At 43.4% G+C, this 18346-nt stretch overlaps 1 long non-coding RNA gene across 1 annotated transcript; it reads right to left on the bottom strand.

Moving 5' to 3' along the window:
* Positions 1 to 1054: 1054 nt before the first annotated feature.
* LOC142557065 (uncharacterized) lies at positions 1055 to 17862 on the bottom strand. Its single transcript, XR_012822710.1, has 3 exons — positions 17707 to 17862; positions 7930 to 7988; positions 1055 to 1733 (listed from the first exon to the last, which is right to left on the bottom strand). It is a non-coding gene; the product is annotated as an uncharacterized LOC142557065 (long non-coding RNA).
* Positions 17863 to 18346: the final 484 nt, after the last annotated feature.

Here is an 18346-nt window from a genome sequence, read left to right as displayed (position 1 = left end):
ATAACTTGCAACATCATTTAAGATATAGCTGGAAATGGGGCAGAAATCATAGCACACAGGAAATACACCACACAGAACGTGCTGTGTTTGCATGTTTCCTCCTAGTGTCATTGTTTTCTACACCGCTTATTCTTCGTGTCAGTGTTGTCATGTTGCACTTGGGTTCTGCATCCAACATGTACACAGCATACATACAGATTTGTGTTCGAGAAACAACAAGCCACTTGAATCTGAAAAAAACCTGTGTTTATTCTGCTTTACTGAAAAAAGCAGGGTGTGAGACCGGGCTAGTTGGTATTCCATGCTGAAGTGACCAGCACAAGAGTGAACGCGGGACACTAAAAAGGTGACAAGAACAGGTGCGAACTTCCAATTGGTGTTTATTATGAAAAGGCATGTATATGTACTCTTGTGCACTTGATCATAATCAGTTACAAGAGCGCACTAAGGCCGCCCCAAGGCCTAAGGCGGCCTCCCACATACAGACCCCAGGTATGCAAATTTTTTAATGTCAACGCTAGGGATAATTTGCTAATGCAGTTGCCTTATGCGTTATCTGCCCCCTCAATGATGGGCCTAGTGCTTTCTTGCGCGTTGCTTGCTATTATTTCTGTTTTTTCAGAGTGCATGACATTTGCATGGGGAGTTTTGGATTCCAAGGAAACCCTCTCTCCCTTTTGTACTTTTGTATTATGTTCGTGTAGTCTCATATTTAGGCACCTTCCCGTTTGTCCCACGTAACGCTGCCCACAGAAAAGAGGTGTGCTATTCACTACTCCCCCTGAGCATTTCGACGAAACCTTTTCTGTGAGCAATGTGGCATGAAATTGATTCTCTGCTGACAGGGCTGGTTTTGGCACATAACTGAGATAACTTGTTGGGTGCGGGAAAAATGACCGAAACTCCCGCCCTTTGGCCTATTTTCTTTAGTTTATGCAAGATAGCGTGAATGTATGGGATGACTGCTAGATTCCTGCGAACAGTATCACATAGGTGCAACTAAAGAAAATAGGCCAAAGGACTGCAGTCTTGGTCATTTCTTCCGCACCCCGCAAGCTAAGTTATGTGCCAAAACCAGCCCTGTCAGCAGACAATCAAAATCATGCAACATTGTGCAGAGAAAGGGTTTCATCAAATGCTCAAGAGGAATAGTGTATAGCATACCTCTTTCCTGCGGGTAGCGTTACGTGGGACAAATGGGAAGTTCCCTAAACTTGAGACTACAGGAACATAATCGGAGAGTACAAAAAGGGAAAGAAGGTTTCCTTGGAATCCATTGCTCCCAATGCAAATGTCATCGACTGTTTGAAAAAACAGAAATAATAGCAAGCAGTGTGAAAGAAAACACTAGACTCATCATTGAGGCAGCGGCTATTGCAGAATGCAACTGTGTTAGCAAGCCATCCCTATAGCACTGACTGTTAAAGAATTTGAATATCTGGGGTCCGTATGCAGGAAGCCGCCTTAGGCCTTGGTGCGCTCGTTTATTTGTGATGGCCATGTTGACTTGCATGATTGTAACACATTATGATCAAGTGTGCAAGAGTACATATACATACCTTTTTGTAATGAACACCGGTTGGAAGTTTACGCCTGTCTTTGTCGCCTTTTTAGTGTCCCGTGTCCACTCTTGCGCAAGTCCTTTCCGCATAGACACTAGAAATTGGCTGACTAGAGGAAGGATTGGTTGAGACTTGGAATGACTGGCTGCTTGCAGAGGCCTTCGGCTTTGCCTGAAAAGAAAGAAACACCAATCAATTAAGGCTGTTCAATTATTTACCATCATCATCATCACTATTGTTACTCAGATAAACAATGATTTCGTATTCACAACTGTCACTACAAGTGCTCTTGTCAAAAGAAATGGTTCAGACTCAGCCTTGTTGGTATATATTCATTCGTAGCCTTATAGCATAAAAAGCTTCAGATAGAAAGGACCCAAGTCAATTGATGGTTTGCCTGGAACAGCCAAAGATGTCACGGGCACATTATGACATTCGGAGATTACTTCTCCCATATTTAGGTACAGCTGCCATGGCCACATACTGCAGACCATAGCTTTCAACTTTCACTGCTCTATTGCTCCATTAAACAACCTTGCAGATTTTACTGTTTCCCAAAACAATGAAGCACTCTTGAAACAAGCGCAAACCATGCATGTTGTTTACTTCCGACCCAGAACAAGCAAGCCAAAGATATTGTCCAGCTGACAGGCTGGTAGAATAGCAACAATACAAAAAAACCATGCTTGCACCACAATTGTGTCACAACAGCCGTCAGCCCCTTTCGGATATGGTTTGTGTCACGGAAGAAGTATCAATGTGAAATATTCTTTTTACTCAAGCAGTGAAAATTGAAAGTTACGGTTGTGAATGCATCAACATACCCTTCCCATCTTCATAAAAAGTTATAATATTGCACTGTGTTCACCGAAAAATTTGCCCTTTTTGTAAAGAAGCCTGCAATTATGCCTGGACCCCATACATGGCTCTGGCAGGCAGTACTGTTTATTCTGTCCATTTCTTGACTTGCAATTCCATAACGAAACAAATAATGCAACATATTTTTTCAGATTGCATTGCTTCATGTGAATGTGCTTAATTCGGGAAATTTCTGAAATGAATCAAGACTCTCCTAAAAAATTTTAAAGTAGAGTAATTCATTAACATGCCTAAACATGAGCACTTCCCGTAGATTTTGAGAGCCAATGAGGACAGAGCTATTTGCTCAAATTTCTATGACTCATGGCAACAGGATGGCCGAATTCCGTGCTGTTAGTAAACGCAAAGAAAAAAAACTTTGGTCAATTTATGCAATGTTTTTTTCCAAAATTTTTCTTCTTTATACCGTAGTGGGGGTACTCTGTGGTAATTAGTTGGAATTAATGCTATTGGCCTGCAGTCTGGTACAAAATATTTTTAAAGCCGCAGCGACAACACTATTTCCTGCGGATCTATCCAAAATGCAGATTCGGTAAAATACAGGGAGAATGCTTCTAACTAAACAGGTAATTCTATATTGCTTTTTGCAGAGACACCTTTTTTTTCTTGGAAAACTAAGGTTAATTTCATTGTTGCCAGGCTCGGGCAGCAAAATAAATTTTAAAATCAAAATTAAAAGTGATCGCCAGGCATGTCCAGTTGAATTTATCTGAACATGCCCTACTGTCGGCAGTACATATGTTGCCACTTTAAAGGCCTGCAAGAAGGCACCAGTTACATTTTCTAGGGCAAGAAGGCAATGAAGTATGTTACTTAAGGCAATTAGTCACAGGAGTCCTGGATGAGTAGAAGAAAACTTAAAGACTATAAATTGTTTAGAAGACTTAAGTCACACAAAAGTACCATCATTGCATTGTGCTAAAACTAACCTAAGAGACTGAAACCTGACATGATAAAAATGGAGCTTGAGAATGAAGGCTTGCTCAACAAGCAACAGAACGACAAAAAATGATATGCATGATAAATTAAAAAAAACACGCTGTTGAGGACGGTAAAGAACTAGGCACCATGACGAAATTTGTAAATATGCAAGCATAGGATGGAGTCAGTTGGCGCAAGCCATATATATTTTTAGAAGAACTTGTTGTTGGGCGAGTTGGTAGATATTAGCGAGCATTGTTTAACTGCGCGAACAAACGAACCACAAAGACAGCGAGGGACAAGGACGGGCGCAGACTTGCAACTAAAGTTTATTCCACAACGTACACATATAAGTACACACCTGACATACACCACTGCGCGTGCGCAAAAAAAAAAAAAAGGCAAGGTAAAAGAAAAGTAAAACCTTGTATAAGCGAAACGCGACCTACCTACGCTCGTCAATAAACCTCATCTCACTGTTATGTAAATAAACTGAGGTGTCACTGACACATTCTTGTCCCTTCTTTCTAATATGGTACGCCTCGAGTAGCTCTCTGGCTCGGCTATCTCGGCAGCGGCACAAAATCTTTGCTTCCTTCATGATCGGCTTGCACGTGCATGCCAGGCAGTGGACAGGCAGGTGCCCATTCGCTTTATTCCTAATAGACAATTCATGCTCACGCAAGCGCACATTCACACACCTTCCTGTTTGACCTATGTAAACTTCGCCGCATGATAGAGGTATCTGATATACTACTCCAACACTGCAATCTACGTGGGAAATGGAGTGCTTTGTTCCGCACCCTTGGAAGTTATTTTTACTTCTTCCTATGCGCGAGCATAGCCCAGCGAGCTTGCCGGGAGCCGAGAGCGCTATCTCAACTCCATACCGTTTCGCAACCTTCTTTAAGTTGTGGGAAGTTTTGTGAACATAAGGCACAACTGTCCGTTTCTTATTTTGCGCTCCCTTGCGTCTTCAGCAACATTGCCTTGCGTCTTTATCTTCTTAAGCACTGCCTCCACTACTGCTGAAATGACTGACTGCGGGAAACCGGCTTCTTCCAGCCTTACAATCTGCTTGTCAAAGCTTTCCTGTATTTTGTGCGTGCAGGACTTTCTTATGGCTGATATGATGCACTGGGTGGCTATTGCCCGCTTTACCGTTTTCGAATGAGCCGAATGCAATGTTGCTGAAGACGCAAGGGAGCGCAAAAATAAGAAACGGACAGTTGTGCCTTATGTTCACAAAACTTCCCACAACTTAAAGAAGGTTGCGAAACGGTATGGAGTTGAGATAGCGCTCTCGGCTCCCGGCAAGCTCGCTGGGCTATGCTCGCGCATAGGAAGAAGTAAAAATAACTTCCAAGGGTGCGGAACAAAGCACTCCATTTCCCACGTAGATTGCAGTGTTGGAGTAGTATATCAGATACCTCCATCATGCGGCAAAGTTTACATAGGTCAAACAGGAAGGTGTGTGAATGTGCGCTTGCGTGAGCATGAATTGTCTATTAGGAATAAAGCGAATGGGCACCTGCCTGTCCACTGCCTGGCATGCACGTGCAAGCCGATCACGAAGGAAGCAAAGATTTTGTGCCGCTGCCGAGATAGCCGAGCCAGAGAGCTACTCGAGGCGTACCATATTAGAAAGAAGGGACAAGAATGTGTCAGTGACACCTCAGTTTATTTACATAACAGTGAGATGAGGTTTATTGACGAGCGTAGGTAGGTCGCGTTTCGCTTATACAAGGTTTTACTTTTCTTTTACCTTGCCTTTTTTTTTTTTTTTTGCGCACGCGCAGTGGTGTATGTCAGGTGTGTACTTATATGTGTACGTTGTGGAATAAACTTTAGTTGCAAGTCTGCGCCCGTCCTTGTCCCTCGCTGTCTTTGTGGTTCGTTTGTTCGCGCAGTTAAACAATGCTCGCCCATATATATTTACAGATTACTTGGAAAGGCCTTCGTCCTGCAGTGGACATAATGTATGTGAGAGCACTGTGCCCCTTCGATTATGCAGTCCCAGACTGTCCGCAAACCACCTGCGGCTTCTGGTCTGGCTTGCATTGACAGAAGGGCGCATCTCAGTCATGTGATCCCGCTGCCTGGGACTGTCCAAGGTTTTGTTTGAAAGCACCGTGATTGGAAGTCGCTCTCCTGGCTGCTGTTGTCTGCTATTAGCTGCTTAAATTATGGGGTTTTACGTGCCAAATCCACTTTCTGATTACGAGGCAAGCCGTAGTTGAGGACTCCGGAAATTTCGACCACCTGGGGTTCATTAACGTGCACCTAGATCTAAGTACATGGGTGTTTTCATATTTTGCCCCCATTGATATGCGGCCACCGTGGACGGGATTCAATCCCGTGACCTCGTGCTTTTAGCTACTTGTAGATAGCGCCCTACCCAGAAAATTCAGTAGCGTGGTCATCAAAATGGTGCAGTCTCAGAGGCCATGTCGCCGACACAACCATAAAGCTTGCATAATGGAATCGCAGCCTGAGCACATTGAACATGTTAACAAAGCTCAGTTTACATCGTGCTCTCGCTCTTCGGGCCCCTTAACCGCTGTATTTAAGCCAGCTCATTCATTTCCTGTAAAATTTAAGCGTCATTGCCACACAAAAATAAGCAAAAACACGGTTGTGCCACATCACTGTTCACCCACAAAGCACAGGCCGATATCCTCAAAGCTCGTGAAACCGTCTACTAAAGGCCTGACGTGTGTCTAGGACAGAGCGCGTCTACACTGTCTACTAATCCTGCACATCCAAAAGCAAAATTCCGAATTTGGGTAACAGAAGGAATCAGCACACATGTCAACAGCAATCTGTGAAGCTCTGATTATACAGGTTGTCCCACGTAACTTGAGCCAAACAATAAAGATATGCAAATGTGACGTAGCTCGACAGAACCAAGGTAATGTTGTTTGCCGTCACTTGGAGATACTTAGATATTTTTTCATTCCACCACAATAAATATTTCATCTTCGTTAATTAATCAACTTTTCAAATATTATAATCAGATTAGAAGCGTCCATGAGAAAATTGTAGAGCAACATGAAAAGCTCCCCATACAGCTTTCTGTTGTTTGAGACATGCTGCGTAGAAGTGTTTTTTCGAGAAAGAAGCTCGCGAATACACAAAAAGTGCTGCGAATGGACAGTCACGCAACAATTTAGTGTGTATTTGCAGGCTTCTTTCACGCTAGGAAAAACACTTTTATGTAGCATGTATTAATCATAATATTTGGGAAGTTGATTAATTACCGAATACTAATGATTTAATCTGGCGAAATGAAAAAGAAATGAGTATGTCGAAGCGAGGGCAAACAACATTACCTTGGTTCTGTCCAGTTACGTGGCATTTGCATATTTTCAATGTTTGGCTCAAGTTACGTGAAACACCCTGTATGCCACGCCAGCTACCAGCATTAAATATCTACATGCAATATGATATGTTTCCTCGTCCACCAGTTTCACTCATCTGAACAGCGAAATCTACCTGTTTACTATGCATATAGCAATGAGCATGACAGATGTCACGAAACACATCAAGAAAAGCAAGCATTTGCGCCTGATCACTGTGTTTTGCCTTAAAAAACACAAGGACTAAGGTTGCAGCAATTAGACCACTCATGAAAACCTCGCATTATGGCACACAAAGCATCGATTTAACAGAAGCGATAGCTGAGTGCATGATATTTGCTGTCTGGAACGCGCAAAGTACATATAAACACACAGCCTCTTTTAAAACATAGCATCAAGCCCGCATGCATCTTTTTAAGACAGCCGCTGTCTGGTAGCTACTTGCATATGTCTGAACAAATATCTGCTGACAGCTCTGAGAGTCCGCAGAGTCTGTGACTTCTGGTAAAATGAATGCGATACTGGCTGCTCTCGGACTGGTGGATGGGGCTTCCGAAGCCGATTGAGAAAATCGAATGTGGGACAGCAGTGCTAAGCAGTCCAGGACTGTCAAGGACTGATAATCGAAGAGGCCCACTAATGCTTTGTGTTCCTATCCTATGTAATCTCTTCATACTGATCAGCTCAAGCTGCATGGCAAAGTCTCTTGTTAGTGCTCTGAAGACAAGCCTCTGGCACAAACATTGGCTATAGAGACGACCATCGTTTGACAACTGTTGATCTGTTCATAGAAGTGAGAATTCCGCGACAAACTTTTCAATGAAGTAAGCAATATGATGATGAACTTGTTTCACAAAACTTCATAAGTACACCTGACCTTTGACTCATTTTTGCATGTAAGTAAATATTATGAAATTGTCGCGGTGAACAGTTGTCCCCGACTGCTGTACACTTGTGATAAAAAATTAACCGTATTTGAAAGTTTGTATAATTAGCCAGGAGAGCCGCACTTGCTGGATGGCTCATCATTTAATTTGGAAAAAAATTCAGCAGTGAGCAGCAATTGTATCACTAATGACCTTGAACATCTTTTATAATTATTAATTTGTAAACACCTGTTGTCGAACAGCCCACCTACTGAAGTTTTGAACACATTGTACACAACTATAGCACATATTACGCGAAATAAGATCTGTAATAGACCTTACCAAATACAATATTAGTGTGGCGGCAAGTCAAATGGCTCCTTGCAATGCTTGCGTCCTTCCTGGGAGAACAAAAAACGACATTAGGCTTACACTGACAGCACCAAACCACATAATTTAAGTTGCAAACAAGTGCCCCAGAACATAGGAAGTTCTAATTAGATATGGTCAACCTGCTTGACCATGTCACAGACATTGAATGACAGAATGTACTTTTATGGAGCCGCAACTCTATGAAATACATGCTAATACAAACATGCTAGTACACAGAATCAAATTGGATGCATGAAAATTCTCAGTAAACCTTTATTTCCTAGCAACCACAAGTTGCTCTTTGTGAAGTGCAACAAGTGAGTGTCTAACCTACACTAAGAAGGTGGAAAATTCTGGAGCCTTTTTGGTGAATAACTAACCATATCTCTACCGGTACCCAGCAATACAAAGGTGAATTGTAAGTATTATATTGATTAACGAAACAGTTCAGTGCTACCAAGCAAGTACAATAAATTATTTCGAATTCATCTTCATGTCAGGCTAATCAAGTTAATTTTCTTTAGATCACATGAGAGAATGGTTGGAAAAAAATATTGGAATCTGTCAACAATGTTGAAGCAATTTTATGATGGCCTGCAGTTGTTGAAATAAGACCTGGGGCAGGGGGAGAAAAGACAAAGAAGTGTGATAAAACAAAATGGGGCCTGTGCTGTGCAGCTACTAGATGCAGTTTTATTAAATTATGATGTGCAAAACAGCAGATGTAAGAGATGCGAGACCCTCAGGTGGTATTTTGCAATGTTGTTACGGGAAATTGTTTCAAGGAGCATGACTCCTTAACCCTTCAAGGGTCAATGACGTATATTTACGGCACTATCTGTAGGTTTAAAAAGCGCGACAATTTCCTAACGTTTTCTTTTCTGTCATGTGCTGCCATTATGTGGAAATACAGGGAATTTCTTTTGCACGCCTCGCTCTCTCAGTTTTCGTTGCATGGTTTGTTTTAGCGCTAGTTTGCTCCTGCGCGTCTATGTACTACCGCTTGCGCATTGGCGTGCGCGCGGGCGGGTGGCGGTTGGGGTTTTGTTTTCGCAGGCCGTTTCGGCTTCTTGCGCTTGCAAAACTGATGGCTATCTCGTTACTAATCGCCTTGTTTCTCGCTCATTTAGTGCTCGCAGGGGTGCGCATAGGAAGGATGCTGCCGTGCATGCGCTTCTGTTGCTCCTTTTCTTTTTTTTTTTTTTTGAGACTCGCGAAAACTAATTGCATCTGGTTGGCGATAAGATGAAGATTAGTGGAAGTTTGTCACATGTTTTGCTTTTTTGATGGGCACACAACCGCACAGTTTTCTTGAGTGCATGCACCTACACAGTTCGATTACACTATGGATGTACTATCATAAGCAATATGAAAGGGAACACAGGAACGCGTGGCAAACAGCCTTGAAACAGACTCGGAGCGATACGCGGATGGCGCTGTGAAAAATGAAGGGGGAAAGGGGAGTGCTCTTCCACTAACTGTTGGCACTCCCAGCACGCTGGAATTTCTACAAAGGAGCAGCTTACGTCATGGATCGTCCGACAGCCGATAAGATGGTGATCGTCACCAGTGACTTACACCGATTCACTTTCTTTTCTTTTATTCTCTTTTTTTGTTCGTGCAACCGCTTGATAGTACTCCGAGAAAAAGTTTGCCCTGTATTTCAAACCGATTCTTTATTTGAATCGACGCACTCGGTTGTCAGTGGCACCTCGAACAGTGGCGACGCTCAAACCAATGACGACAGAGGAATAGAATAAAGAGAAATTAAAAAAAAAAGAACATTGACAAACTGTCTCTCGTGCGACTGTTGCACGAAGTTCGTTCAGAGAAAATTCACGTCGCACACTGCAGTGGCCCACGCAGAGCAGTCAACCCTGAATTTGCAGCCTCAAGATGCCTCGAGTGCCTCTTAAAGAGCGGGAAGATATAATAGAAATGTCTAAAAGAGGTTATACGCAGCGCAATATTGCTCTCGTGACAAGCCGCCCATTGAAAACGGTCAACCGGATTATCCAGGCTTACCGAGACGAAGGACGCATAAACGATGCGCCGCACCGCACACCACCTCGATCAACAACGAACGACCAAGACCTTTGCATCGTGGCTGCCGTCAGCGACAAGCCATTTCAAAGTGCAAAAGACATTCGAGGTGCTCTTGGCTTGAACAACTTGAGCGACAGCACGGTACGACGAAGGCTTAGAGAAGCAGGACTGCAAAGCCGCATCGCCGCACAGAAACCTCTGCTCACCGCAGCCAACAAAGCGGCTCGCCTGAGGTTCGCTACTGAACACCGCAGCTGGAGTGAAAGTGGGTAGAAGTATGTAGTTTTCTCTGATGAGTCCACGTTCTCGAGCCGCTGGGACAAACGAAAGAGAGTGTGGTGGACCGCAAACACACGCTTTAGTCCGCAGAATATCCAGGAGGTGGCCGCCAGTGGACGCGTGTCTGTGAACGTCTGGGGGGGGGCGATTTCCCACGCAGGCCTAGGCCCACTGGTGAGAATTGATGGGAGGTTCACCAGTGCTGCGTATTGCACTCTGCTCGAGCACCAGATGATCCCCTATGTGTTGAACAGGCTGCACCTGGATGGGTGTTATTTTTTCCAACAGGACTTGTCTCCCGTTCACACATCGAAGGACGTGGCGCGCCTTTTGGAAGAGCGAGGGGTAATGCAACTTCAGTGGTGTGCGAAGGGTGCCGACATGAACATTATAGAGCACGTTTGGGGCCGTATGAAAGTGAACCTTTCGAAGAGCTCACTAGAATTGGCAAACTCCGACCAACTATGGGAAGCAATAGAACATGAGTGGAAGCCCGCCTTCAGCGTGATACCGCACTCATCGAGGCTCTCTACGCATCTTTGCCTCAAAGAACAGAGGCCATCGTTAAGTCGACGGTGGCATGACGCGTTATTAGGCCACCAACGAACAAAGCAAAGGACGAGGATAAGCTGCGACAACGCTACTGCCTTATTTCATTTGCTTCAATATCTTTTTAATATTCGGCAAGCGCCAATAAAATTATTTTGAACTTACCCTTAAAGACAATTTTTTCCCGGTTTAGATTTACCATAAATCAATATCGAAGTCCGGAACAGTGCTATCTTTTGTAATGATTCGACGCAAAAGGTTACCAGTGACGCAATATCGAACAGTGTTATCACTGTCTGCTGGCGATGTGAAATTCCGCACTTTGCAGACGCATGGCGGGAGTGCGAACAGTTGTTAGAACAGCGTCCCCCTTTCCACTTTGTCTCCAACGGTGGCCGCTGCATATCACCCATATAGCTGGGTCTGAGGGTGTTTTCTACGCGTTCCTGTGTTCCCTTAGATATTGCTCATAATAGTACATATTAGTGTAAGAGCAGGAACATTTGAGTCTTGCAAAGTATTCTCGTGTGCGCATTTTCAAAGCCTTGAACTATAACAATGTAACAAATTTTTTACTCTTATAGGTTTATTTCCTTTTTTATTATTGTTATTCATGAATAACGAGTACCATATATACCAACGCAAAATAATTTTTTTGTGGCTTTACGGACACCCTAGAAAAATTACGGTAAATTTTTTTCGAAATAAGTCCCTAAGAATTGGAATCTGCAATAAAAAAAATCGACCCTGGGCGGTCGAATATGGCGAAAAAGATCGACCCTCAGGGGGTTAATTATATTCATGTAATCTTTAGAAACGGATGGCATAAAGGACATACTTGTTGACAGTGTTATAGCGAGTCATGAACACGATGCACGCGGTAGTTAAAGAAGCATCTTTAAAAAATGCTCTAGAAACTTGCAAAAAGCAAGTTTCTATAACCTCTCACAACACCGAGCTTCACCTACAAGTGTTGTAACATTTCCTTGCAACGTGCAGCACTGTTTTCACAGACATAGTTTGAATCACTGTGTCACAAGCTCTGGAAACAAAAGTGCATACATAAGTGCTAAACAAGCACATATGATGCCCTACCCCTACTGCACAGACACATTTATCTACACTAACACATGTAGATGGATTATGTCATCCATTTGGTAGCTTCTGATCATGTTCCAAAGCATGAATCTCATAACTGCAAATTCTATAAGAATGTGACACCGACTGATTACTTGGGGACAACACGAAAAGATGGGAGAAGGCCAAACAACACGAGCGCAAGATGGGAGAAGGCCAAACAACACGAGCGCAGGCTAAGACTTTTGGTTAATTGCACACACACACACACACACACACACACACACACACACACACACACACACACACACACACACACACACACACACACACACACACACAAACAAACACAAACAAATATTAGGCCTATTTGTCCTGCCTAGTTGCAGCTGCAGGACAACGGGATGTTGTAAACAACCACACAGTTGAACTGCTGCATGTGCCTCTTGCTACACTTTGCGCCAAGGCCTGGTCTGATTCACCTTTTTGAACCCAGATTTTGAGACCATGGCTGACCTTCTGAACGTGATCTAACAGTGGTCACACCACTGTAGGCCAATGTTAGACCTGGGTATAGAAGTTCTCCTCGACTTGTTGAGGATGCTATTTCGTGCTTCTGTGACAGAGCTTCACAGCCGAACAGTGCGCTGATGCGAAAGGCAGAATTCCCTCCTTAAAAGACGGGGCATAGATGCAGTGCACATGACACTCACCAAAGAAAACAATGAGGTCAAGAAATGGAAGATCACTGTCTAGTTGTAGTTTTCCAGTAGAACACGTTGTGGGGACTACTTGGTGAAGAGCTTTCAGAAGATGAAGCGCCAACAGAGACAACACAGTAAGAAAGAACAAAGACAGCACAAGGTGCTACTTGCAACTGTTTATTGAGGTCAAAAGCAGCTGAATATATAGCCATGGGGAGAAGGGGAAGAAAAAAACAGAAGCATTGCTTGTGTGAAGGCGCACGCGCGAGAACACAGAAGATGAAGGGAATCATAAGATTAGCCAAAATCTAAAATTTATCTAAAAACATGCATTCATTTGTGTAAATATTCAGACACAGGCATGCTGACACAGGCATCCCCTCTATTCTTAATCTGGTTGGCCTCCAACAGCTCACGTGCCATAGTGTATTTGCTTTTAAGCACGATCGTTGTATCCTGAAGCCTTGCTTCACATACTTGCTTATTCTCATTCCTGCAGGCCTTGCAATGAAGTGGCAAGTTTGAGCCATAACTATTTTTCAGTGGAAGCTTGTGCTCCCACAGGTGTTCGCTGATACATCAGCCAGTTTGTCCGATACACTCTTTCCCACACTTCCACGGTATACGGCCGCTTCTTCACACTTCACAAAAGGATTTGTATGTTTAATAGAACACTCTACTTTTAGAGTCATGAGATCCAATTAGGCGGCACAAAGTAGCAAGCTTTCGGGGCGCAGCAGAAACCACAGGAATTTTATATTTTGCGGCGATGTGTTTAAGATTACGCGCCACTTCGTGAGAATACGGTATCGCCACTGGATACGGCAGAAATCCTTGCGGGCACGAGGTCGGTATACCGACCCTGCAATTAATTGTTGCAATGTAAGTCTATGCACTCCAAGACTGTTAAACGTGCGATTGCCACTATGTGCCTTGAATTTACCCTTAAAGAATTGTGCTGTCATAAGGCACACAAAACCTTTGACGAACAGATTTTGAAGTTGAAGAAAGCTGGCTTTCCTTGTTTGGTTTTGAGCAAAGTTTCGGAGGCGTTGTTGAAAAAGGTGCAAAAAGAAAGAAACTGAAGCAGTGAAGAAGGTCAAACATTGGAAAAGAAAGCTACAGTGGTGATACCGTATTCTCACAAAGCAGCACATAATCTTAAACATGTCATCGTCAAATACAAAATTCCTGTGGTTTCTTCCGAGCCCCAAAAACTTGCTACTTTGTGCCGTCTGATTGGATATGATGACTAAGAAAGTAGAGTGATCTAGTAAACACACAAACCCTTTTGTGAAGTACGGAGAAGGGGTCGTATACTGCATACCGCTGAAGTGTGGGAAGGAGTAAACCGGACAAACTGGCCGATGTATTAATGAACGCCTGCAGGAGCACAAGCTTTCACTCAAAAATGGTTATGGCTCAAACTTGCTGCTTCATTGCAAGGCATGTGAGAATGAGAATAAGCAAGTACGTGAAGCAAGGCTTCCTAATACAACAATCATGTTTAAAAGCAATGACACTGTGGCACGTGAACTTTTGGAGGCCAACCAGACTAAGAAAAGAGGGGACGCCTGTGTCGACACCTCGTCTCCGACTATTTACAGAAATGAACGCATGTTTTTAGATAAGTTTTAGATTTTGGTTAATCTTATGATTCCCTTCATATACATCTTCCATATTTTTGCACATGCGCATTCACATAATCAGTGCTTCTTTTTTTTTTCTTCCCCCTCTCCCCATGGCTATATATTCAGTGCCTTTGACCTCAATAAACAGTTGCAAGTAGCACCTTGTCCTGTCTTTGTTCTGACTGTGCTGTCTCTGTTGGCACTTCATCTATTGAAATGTAGTTTTCCCCTTTCCATGAGCTCATCTAGCACTGTAGAGAAGACAGAAAACAAATAACTCAACCCATTTAGTAGCCTTACTTCACGTCATATAGGGTAGAAAGTTTCCAATGAAGCAGAATACCTTTACTACGCTGGTTCTTACAGCAGCTAGTGTTTTAAGACTAGCTGACAGTGTTCTCGGCAGTGAAAAGTCACAATTAAAGTGGTTGAGCAACTATTTAATGTCTCCTACAAAGTGCCACGCATGTTCAAGTAAGCAAAACTACTACTGAAAGGCAAGCTCCACTATCTGGGCCTGAAGATTTTCTGTGGTGAGCATCGAGCTGGAGCTATTCCCTGCACTCAAAGGTGTTTTTAACTTTTCTATTGGTGCACCTGAACACTGAAGCATGTTGTTGCTACAGGAACACCGGAGATCACATTTAACACTTGGTACCACCCCGACGTGGAGGGGAGCTTCCATAACCAAGTACAATGTTTGCTTTTAACAGTGCGTTCGCACTGCCTTTTAGCATGCATTGCCAAGAAGCATTTAATGGAGTTGAACGTAGCTGACGTCTTAGGTCAGACAACTTCGAGTAAGCCAAGGCCTATGACTGTTATGCAATCTGTACACAAAGGCAACCATCAATTCAAGCAAATTGTTCAGAGAGTTGAAACTACCTTTTTATTTTCAGTGCCAAGCAATCTGGGCACGTACAAAATGTTAACCGGACCAGGGCAACACGTGAAGTTTACATCAAAAAGTATGTGCTGGAGTTCATAGGTACTACGGTTGGTGCTGTTTACAATATCCCACTGTCCTGCAGCAGCAATTATGTAGGACAAACCGGCCGACGACTCAAGGATTATCTTACAAAACATGCACAGACCCTTGACACAACATGGGGGAGCAACATAGCTATTGATGCTGCTTTGTGCAGTTGTACACCAAATTTTTAGCAGTGAAGTATCTTCATGACACATTTTCATAGCAGACATAACTTTCAGAATAGCTCCCACTATGCTAGCGTGTCATCACTTAACCTGCCGGAGCATTCTGAATTGGGCTGCTTGGTGCATGTTTAGAAGGGAACCGAACAGGGCTACAGACAGGACAAAGGGAATATGTTGCTGTGTACAACACTGTCACTTCATACTGGCAGTAGCACTGTTCGTTCCCTTTTAAATAGTCATATCTTTTGGTCGCCTGACCATGCAACGCAGCTGCGAGCTCAGGCTATAATTTTACATTGTTACGTTGCCTTCCAATGTTGCACTTAATTACATCATCGCATACTCATCTGTTATAGTTAGCTCAACACTAGCTCACAGTGAGCTTATTCGTGGCTAATCTTAGTTACCATGGAGCCCATGCATGACGGTGCTAACGATCAGTGTGCAGTGTTGTTGCATACTCATTAAGCCAACACTAGACAAACAGTTATTTTATTGGTGCGTGTTTTATCTGTTGCCTCAAATCTTGAACTCTGGCACTATAAGTGTTTTTTAAACACCACTCATATGTGCAACCAAGTCAGGTATGAAACAATATCCCTTTCAAGTCGACGTGCTCATACTGAACCAATTTGTTGCCACAGGAAAACAAATCATCAATTATCCTTTGAATGCATCTGCAAAAATTACTCTACTTGCATAGGCCTCGTCATTCCACCAACATTTGCAGTCACTGTCTATTAAGATTGCATATGCAAGACAGATATACAATAGAATGGCACAGCTTTCCAGAACAAAGAGCACCACTAGACAGACTGCTGTGGCACACTTTCTCAGGCCCACTGGCTGAGAAACTGCGCACAAACCGGCACACAGACATCCTTCACTGGTGCAATAGCTGCAATTGAAGCAAATAATATCAGGTATTTTCAGACTGGTCGTCCACAGTAAAGCAAAAACATTTTCATATACAAATACTCTTGCACATAAGCTTGTCACCGAATTACCGATTGCTGTGGTATCGTTTGGTGTCTTCAATTGTATCGTTCAACTCATTTAAAAAAAGACTTCATGAAGCACCTTCTATTCGGCAAAACAGCAGACATTTTGCTCTACATAACTCACAACATGTATTTTAGAATAATTATTGTATTGATGCCTATATGCTGAAAATTAGTCTATGCAACTAGAGACAGTCAGTATTAGAACCAGCCTTTAACATCAGTGTTGACACATCTTTTGATTTTTTATACCAGTTTGGAACATTTGTAACTTTGGATGTCCATTACACACTTTTTGGCACCGCTATTCTGTGTCAAGGTTACGTTAAAAATTACTTATCACATGCACTTGCTTTACAATTAAGCCGCAGATGGGCAAAATTTACGTGGCAATCCACTTCCAGATTACGTTAAATGCTGACGTATTGCGTCAGAACGTTGATAGTCACCCTGGTAGCTGTCTGAAGTAAAAACAAAACAAAAACAAAAATTCGCGAAACATCTGGTGCCGATTACCAGCTAGCAAAATAATCAATTTCTTCTCCAGCGACCCTTAATGGGTATCACGCGGACACTTTCAAGTGCGATCGCGCACGATTGCTCGGGCTCGATCCCAAAGTGTTCCAAGGCACCGTGTTACACTAGTGTTACGTAACACTGCAGATCGCACGAGGTTACGGCAGCAAGCACGCTACACCGTCCATTCATTGTGATGTAGGGGCATCGCATGCAACATGCTCTATGAGGTCTTCATACACAAGCAGACTTTCAATTCCAGAAGCAGTCTTTCAATTACGGATATGAACACAGCGATTATGCACGCCAAGCACACTGCGTCCTAAGCTTAAGGAAAAAGAATTTCGCTGTGATGCAATGCGTCGCCGAATACGGCTAACATAGTGTTACACCGCGCCGTGAGAGATTGCTAAGGGGAACAGTAACTTCACTTTATTTTGGAATGCCAAGAACACATCACAACACATTGCAAAACTGGAATGCCAACGTCAGTAAACCAGCTGCCACATACAGCCGATAACGAACTGCTACAGACGACATCGTCGCTGATGTTGCCTACGCGCCTCAATGTACTCTATATGAAATGAGCACAACAAACGCTACACCATTTATCACAGACTCGCAATGCCGCGGCTTTATCAATCCTCATGGCCAAGCGGGAATGTCGTTACAGGGCATTGACAGGGCATGCTCACACAACACAGTTCAGCCCGTCACCGGCCATCGCGGTGCATTTCGCACGCGCGACGTGCACCAACAACAAAAAAGGACACTTAAATCACTTACTTGCGTAGCAGTCCATCGTCGATTCCTTCTTATTCTCTCAGTGAAATCCCAAATGCAACAGGTATACCACCACCGCACACCGCCATTTCCAGCCGCTGTCCACTCTGTACTGTTGAGGCGGAGAAATGCAACCCGTCGTGTAGAAGCGATGAAGGGTGGTAAGCAGCGCCACCGCTGAAACCTCTTCCGTTTGTGCGTGCGTACTACGATTCGCCTATGAATAATGTTCAAGCAGCGTTACCTATGGTGATATTAGGTAACTGCTGGTAAACGTGGGCGGTGTCTTTTCTTTATATTCGTTGCGTGTTGATTTTTCGCTCTTAACATGCTCAGTTGCCCTCCACATGAAATTACGGACGGTTCTCCGTATTTCAAAAACAGAGCTCACGTCCGTTTTTTTACGTAGAATTCCGCCGTTTTTCATGAAACTGAACGGTCTACGTAATTTTTACGGCAGGTTTGACTGTAAAATTACGGAAATTTTTTACAGTGTAGACTGATATAAATACTGTAAATAAACCCATATTCCTCGTTCTCGATGAGAAGCAGTCCTTCCCTTCATCAACGTCCTCAGCGTGGATAAGTTGGACGACGGCATGGGCCAGCTACCTTCTAATTCATGCCCGACTCCAATCTTGAC

Source organism: Dermacentor variabilis, chromosome 1, assembly GCF_050947875.1.
Source record: "Dermacentor variabilis isolate Ectoservices chromosome 1, ASM5094787v1, whole genome shotgun sequence".
In the NCBI taxonomy this organism is placed as follows: domain Eukaryota; kingdom Metazoa; phylum Arthropoda; class Arachnida; order Ixodida; family Ixodidae; genus Dermacentor; species Dermacentor variabilis.
This window is presented reverse-complemented; position numbering and strand designations above follow the sequence as displayed.